Source organism: Drosophila innubila, chromosome X, assembly GCF_004354385.1.
Source record: "Drosophila innubila isolate TH190305 chromosome X, UK_Dinn_1.0, whole genome shotgun sequence".
Lineage (NCBI taxonomy): Eukaryota > Metazoa > Arthropoda > Insecta > Diptera > Drosophilidae > Drosophila > Drosophila innubila.
Genome location: NC_047626.1, coordinates 32168602 through 32175626, shown reverse-complemented (window position 1 = coordinate 32175626; position 7025 = coordinate 32168602). Strand labels below are relative to the sequence as shown.

General features: G+C 32.3%; 1 long non-coding RNA gene across 3 annotated transcripts; it reads right to left on the bottom strand.

The window, feature by feature from the left end:
• Positions 1 to 4839: 4839 nt before the first annotated feature.
• On the bottom strand, positions 4840 to 5559 carry LOC117779600. Of its 3 annotated transcripts, none has more exons than XR_004617024.1 (4): positions 5479 to 5559; positions 5317 to 5353; positions 5097 to 5171; positions 4840 to 5025 (listed from the first exon to the last, which is right to left on the bottom strand). It is a non-coding gene; the product is annotated as an uncharacterized LOC117779600 (long non-coding RNA). The 3 variants fall into 3 exon arrangements; XR_004617022.1 differs by having other exon boundaries at positions 4993 to 5044; XR_004617023.1 differs by having other exon boundaries at positions 4993 to 5012.
• Positions 5560 to 7025: the final 1466 nt, after the last annotated feature.

Sequence of the window (7025 nt, the reverse complement as noted above, 5' to 3'; positions counted from 1 at the left end):
TATGAAAGCACAAATAAATAAATATGCACAATATGATTAGTAGATGTGCATCGGTTTTTTGGGCACAAAAAATAAAAATTTTAAATGGTAACCCAATTTCGTAATCTACAGTGAATTCTAAGATGTTTTCTCTAAGAAAACATAGTTCTAAAATCAATTCCTAGAGCCGATTTTTGAGTTGTGTTTTTAGTCCGATCCTGACAAGATTGGTATTAAAACTCTTTTTAGGACCAGGACTTTCAAAGCTATATAGAAATATCATAGCATCAAGGGACCAATTGTCCTTAAAACACAATGTTAAACTAACAACACAAAATTCTTTAACTCCAAAAGCGGAGACTAGGAATTGATTGAAAACATCCTAGAATTGACCGTAGATTCCGAATTTGGGTTACCATTTTTTGTGAAAATATCATTTGCAATTCAATCCGATCCAAAGCAAGCATTAGATTGAGTCGAAATATTTGACTTGCCTGCTATAATGAATACCCTCTTTTTAAATATGATTAAGAAATTAGATCTAATTCAATAATTTTTCTTATATTTTTTGAGCTCTGTCAAGCCTATTCCGGGGTTCACTTATATTTTACGAATTTCAATCCGAAAATGTTGGTCCAATATAATTCAGCATGCTTACAGCAGAACAGTGTTGGAAAACGCTCGGATCCAACGAACTGTTTGCGAAGATAAAATTTACAAGGGTTAAAAATTTAAAACCTTTTTCTTCAATAAAAATAAAATTAAAAATGTTTTTTAAGCATAGACATTGCTTTTTGATTGAAAGTTAGTCTTATACATCCTGACCAAAATAGGTTAAAATCGGTGCAACATAGTGTATAGCTGCCATGGGATGGATTGATAGAAATATCTTAATCAAACTCGCGGACTACGAATTTTACTTTTTCTTATGCGTCCTGACCGAATTTGGTTCAATCAGTCCACCGCCAAGAAACACTTAACACACTCACAATAAATTAAATTTATTGACTTTATTTGTATAAACAAATTTTAATTTTATTCAAAATTAACTAATATTTTGTATTCCTTACAATTTAGTGATAACTATTAGGTTAATTTATGAAAAAAAATTACAAAACTAACTTTTCATAGTTTTGTAATATTTTTTACTTATAAAATGACAAATGCAATGATTTCACTTTATTGACACTGTCAAGAAACACTTTACTCATTTCGTTTTCGAGTTCTGCTTTGTTCTCATTTCTAGAAAAAACGGTGTTTTACCGTTAACTATGCATTTTGTGTTGCTTAATGCTGCGCTCCATTTGCGTTGCTTTTAATTTGACTGGCAAATTTTGCTCAATGAGCATCTAAAAAGTAATTTACTTAAATTTTTTAAAAGCCTGGATAAAGATTATGCTTTGACGAAGTCCAACTAATTTACTTTAATCACCAGTTGTGCAAATCTGTTGCGAACTCAGTACATTGTTCTAAGACGAAGGAACCCGAAACGAAGGAACATTTGAAACAAAAAGTGGGGGTGGCGGTAAAAGGAGGTTAGCAAACGGGTAGACCCCCTAATGATGGGGAAAATTGACCAAAATCCGCAAATATCGTTGAGAACTCTTGTCAAGGAGCTTGAGGATGAATGTGGCGTGGTTGTTGCACATGAAACAGTACGGAAGGACATTCTACGGCATAAGTACTCTTCATCAGTTGCCAGAAAGAAACCTGTGCTTTCGTCGGTCAATGTGGAAATGCGCTTAGCTTTTGCTGTAAATATCGTCAATCAGCCGCCAGAATGTTAATATCAAGTCATTTTTTGCGACCAGTCAAAAATGATGATGTATTACGCTGTATGATGGCCCACCCAGAGTATGGCGCAAGCCATTAACTGCGCAAGAATATCGAAACATAATTCCGACTGTAAAGTTTGGTAAACTTTCGAATATTACATAAACTTATGAAAATAAAGTGTTTATTATCTATTTTGACAATGGTTTGGTATTCTATAAAAAGAGTTGAGAAACAGCAAGCTGTCAACGGCTCCTGGTCCAAGTCTATTCCGTTTTCCTGTTATTATATTTCCGGTCAAAGAAACCGATCTCTCGGCCGCAGCACTGCTAGCGGGCAAAAAGAGTGAATTTGCATTGCCAGGACAAACAAATTCGGATATTTGCTTTGATTATCTTTCCACCACTCCATCAAATCAAAGCTGTCAGTCATAGAGACAATTTCTTTGGAGTATCTCTCCACTTTGTCATGCGGATCATCTATGGCTTTTGAGGTAGATGCCTCCATTAAATTAGAAAAAAAGAAAGCATCAGTAGATTTTTTAGAAGATGAAGTATTGTAAGTTGACTCTGGACTACTTTGTTCTGTTGGACAAAAATCAAGAGATAAATTCTTCGTTAATGTATTTAAGGTTGGAGATAAGATGCCATTGCCCATTAATCTTGCATCGAATTTCTGGTCTTCAATGCTTGTAAGGCAGAAATTCTTGATAAAATGTAAGTCGTCTGCTTGCATACTTATAGCTGGTGGGTATAAGAACAATGAAATTTTATGAAGAATATCTAAATTGTTGACCCATGTTTGATCAATATTTTGAACAATATTAAGTTTCAAAATTACAATTGCATCTGTATCTTCCAAAATCGGCATGTACATTTTTTTGATTGAGTCGATTGAAGGATAGAAGCTGCAATTTCTTGAAGACTATTTCAAAGCTCTCACTCAGTTCAACGAGGGCCTTCACAATATTTATATTTATGGACAGCTCGAAGGCTTTCCTCATTCTTTGCCAATATGTTGTTTATTTCGCCCCAATTGTCCATTATAGATTTCAGCATTCTATCAGCAATCAAATCAGTCAGCAAGTTCGATCATGACTCGTGACTCGATCGAAACGAACGCTCACAAACGCTCAAAAATCATTTCGATCATTGCTACTCGAACGTGATTGGATCGAAACGAACGCTCACAAACGATCACGATCCATGACGATCGCTGCTACTCGAACGTGATCGCATCGAAACGAACGCTCACAAACAATCACAACCAAATCAGATCGTATGACTCGAACGCTACTCGACCCGAATTGTTCGAAAGCAAAAAAAATCATACCCGCGACTCGATCGTGAACAAAGAGACCCGTGACTCGATCGAACCCGTTGCTACCGAGTCTCTGAGTTGATTTGATGGAACTTGTCGCTCTGGTGCTCAATCATACTCGAACATACCCGTTGCAGTTCTCTGGTCCACATGTCGATTGTAGCTGATGCTCCGCCGCTGCACACAACATTATTTATTTCGTCCTTAAGTTCTTGTTTTTTTTCCATTGCCTCTTTCTGCACTTTTCGGGAAATTGTCGTCGGATCCGGTAACATACCTTCCACATCGACGTGTTTTCCATACATAGCTCCGATCTTAATGAAAAACTTCACTAAATTAATGATGCCAGACACTGCAGAAAATGGTCTGCAGTCCTCGGATATCTAAGCCGTGCATTTGCCTAAAGCCTCAGACATATCGAGTGCCGACCCTGGCTTCAGGATTGTGGACTGCTTGATCACTTTACAGCAGGAATGCCTGTTCAAATTTGATGTCTGGCCTTTGGCGTATTTCAACACCTTAGAGCAAGTGCGACAAAACACAAAACCAGCCAGCACCAAATCGTCTTTAGTTATAATTTCCTCCACTACATTTCAGACAGAGCTACGTCCTTTGCGTTGACCAGACAGCGTATAAATGCCATCATAAATTTTTCGGACACAGTTTCAAAATGTTTCTCCAATTTTACGAATATTTATTAAAGTCACAGGCACAGTTAACACTTTTACTTTAACTCACTTCACTTTTCGCATCCCTCTTATGAAATTTTGATAATCGAGGAGGACGGTGGGAAAAAAAAATTGGGCCCTGCACCTGCTACTTTATGACAGTTATGGCAAAATTTTCCAAAACATTAACAAAAACCCAAAATCAATACTTGCTACTTTGTTGCAACTAATATAAAAATTACCAAAATATTAACCGATAATAAAACCTTAAATACAGTACCTGACTTGCTACAATTATTGCGTACATTTTCTATATTCAAACCATTAACCAATACCATAAATACAGTACCTGCTCCCTTGTTAAAATTTTTGCTCGAATTTGTGGGAAGCCTGATAACCTTTTCGGCTACAAAATATTAAAGTCTGCATTACCTGTTACATTAAATACCCATACTATCAGGAAAGCCCAAACTACTAATTGTTCAAAAACCACGAATTGAGTCTAGGTTAAGGGTCAGAATTTTCAATAAAAAAACTGCAGGTGTTACTCTGCAAGTAACAAATAGAAATAGACTGATCCTTTTTTCTAGCCTGTATAAAAGATACAATATTTTTTAAATATTTCTTTATTTGTAATTGCGGTTATGTATGTACACAGAGAAATTAAACATTGTAAATCTAACTATAAGTATACACTTTGATTCAAATATTTTTGCGAATGATTTATATATTATATATTAATATTAAAGTGATATCATAACTAATTTTAACAATAAACCATATTAAATATAAATACGTTTCATAATACATTCTAATATTTTCATTATTAAATTAAGTAAAAAATATATTTAATTCAAATATGTATCATAGTTAAATCCAACATTTTAATATTTTCATATTATATTCAAATATGAATGATATTGAAATTAAACAGTATACATATTTAAATTAAATATATATCATATTAAAAATGAAGTTTTTTCATTGTTAATACTACTATTTTTCAGCTTTAAATAAAATATGTAACATATTTGATGCATTAAATATGGTACATATCTAATTCAAATATTTTTGTACTAGAATAAAACAGAGTTTAATATACTTTTTGATTTTTTTATTTAAAACAAAAAAGAAAATCATATAATGCATTTATTCATTATTTATTCACTTATAGTCCAATCTTCCAAGTATAACTAAAGCGTAGCGAAATACTCCACTGCGGTTCAAGTGGGATAGTCTTCATACCTTGTTGAATTGTATAGTCTGACGTATCTGTATTAAAGTACTTTTTTTAAGCACGTGGTCTTAAAATATATATTTAATAAACTAAAAACAAATATTTGTAAATTAAATTACCATTGCTATCTGCAAGCTAAAGGATCTAGTTAACCTGACTGATATGGGAAAGTTTTTGCCATTTTAGTTCATATCCTGAAATTAATAAATAAAAAAAGAAAAACAAATAAATGTAATAAATGCTGAACATAATTAAATGAATGTATTTTAAAAAAACTATATAAAAAATAATTAAGCAAGTGTTCGAAATGTTGGTATTAACTGAAGTTATATTACTCACCTCTGTCTTTCGCCATAGTTTTTGTCTAAATTATGCTCTGAGGCCAACGATTGTTTGTTGTTAGCCACCAAACAGAAATTCCATTCGATATAACAAAACGAATGAAAAAAAACAAGTCGATTAGAAAAAAAAAAAAAAAATGAATTCATTAATGCAGCTTACAATCAAGAACTTCAAAAGATTCCTCAATTTCTGATAGGGGTCATTATTGTTGTTATTATTATCCGACTCCATAAGATAATCTGCATAAAAATGTACAAAAACAAAACTTTTTTAAATTATATTTTTCTTACATATTCTTGTACTAATGGTTGTATGTATGCATGTGTACCGTCGAACAAAAATGTATTTCACCAGAGATCAAAATGATTGCATTTATTATAAATTTTTATTTTTTATTTCACAAATTATAAAAAGGTCTTTAAATTATTTAAATAATATTTAAACAAGTTATTTTTTTTTCTAAGTAAGTATTTTCAAACATTTAATTCGAGTAGTTGAAGATTCACTTTCAAAATACTTTTTTATACCCAGTAGACGCGTTTGCAACGAATTTCACAATAACAACAGGGAGTGAGAGCGAGCGAGACATAAAGCACTTTATGCGATCTCTGCTCGTACACGTGCATACATACATACATTGTGCGTTTGTTTGTGCCTGAACTTTTTTTTTCATGACACTGCCATAAACACAACTAAACAACACTAAATACTCACCCTTTTATATGCACTTATTTTTTTTTAATTGATTATTAAAATTAATTGTTAAATCAATTTTAATTAAACACTTCTTATTTTTTCGCACTCCTTACGCGTCCAGCTCGGCCAACAAACAATTCGCACTAAAACTTCTAAGCAGCTTTGTCGCTACTCTGCGGCAGAAATTAAGAGTTGCGATTACCGTTATGTCTTGCAGCTGCGTGTGAAGCAAAGAACGCGATCTTTGCATATGCCACAGTGTGTCAAAACATGAAATAAACACAGTAAAATATTTATTTTTGCGCGTCGTCTTATTATATTGGTTTTGATACAAACAATAAATATAAACCAAATTAAATTACGGCGCACTAAAATTATTGTTTTTACTATTTATTACTCTACTAAATAAATTATAATTATAATAAATTATAATAATAATGCATATACAATATCTATATTTTCTACTATATACTTTGTGCCACTTTAAAATACAGCATTATTCTTCTTGTAACTGTATATTTAATGACCATAGTAATATGTTAAATAATATAAAGATCACTGCATTAATGTATTTTTACATTTTGTAATGACATTGAGAACCACTGTGCAGCAAAAAAAGAATCGACAATTTTCGTTTTCAGCGTTGCACGCTTTTGTTGCGCACACACATGTATACAAACGTGCGTGTATGTACGCATACATACATATGTATGTATGTATGTTTGTGTGTATTAAAATTATTTTGCATTTAATGTTGCTTCTTCTAGATCAAGTCAAATCATTGCCATGCCACCTTTCGCCACTGCAACAGAATTGTCATCCGACTTCATACATATACCATTTAGTTGAATCAAATATAAAGAAACATTATTTTAAGTAATTTAAAGTATTAAAATTTATAACATATCATATTTAATTTAATATTGCTTTTTTAAAATGTGGACATATTATAAAACAACACGAAAATAAATATGAGATCCAGGTGTTTATATGTCCTCCATACATCATAT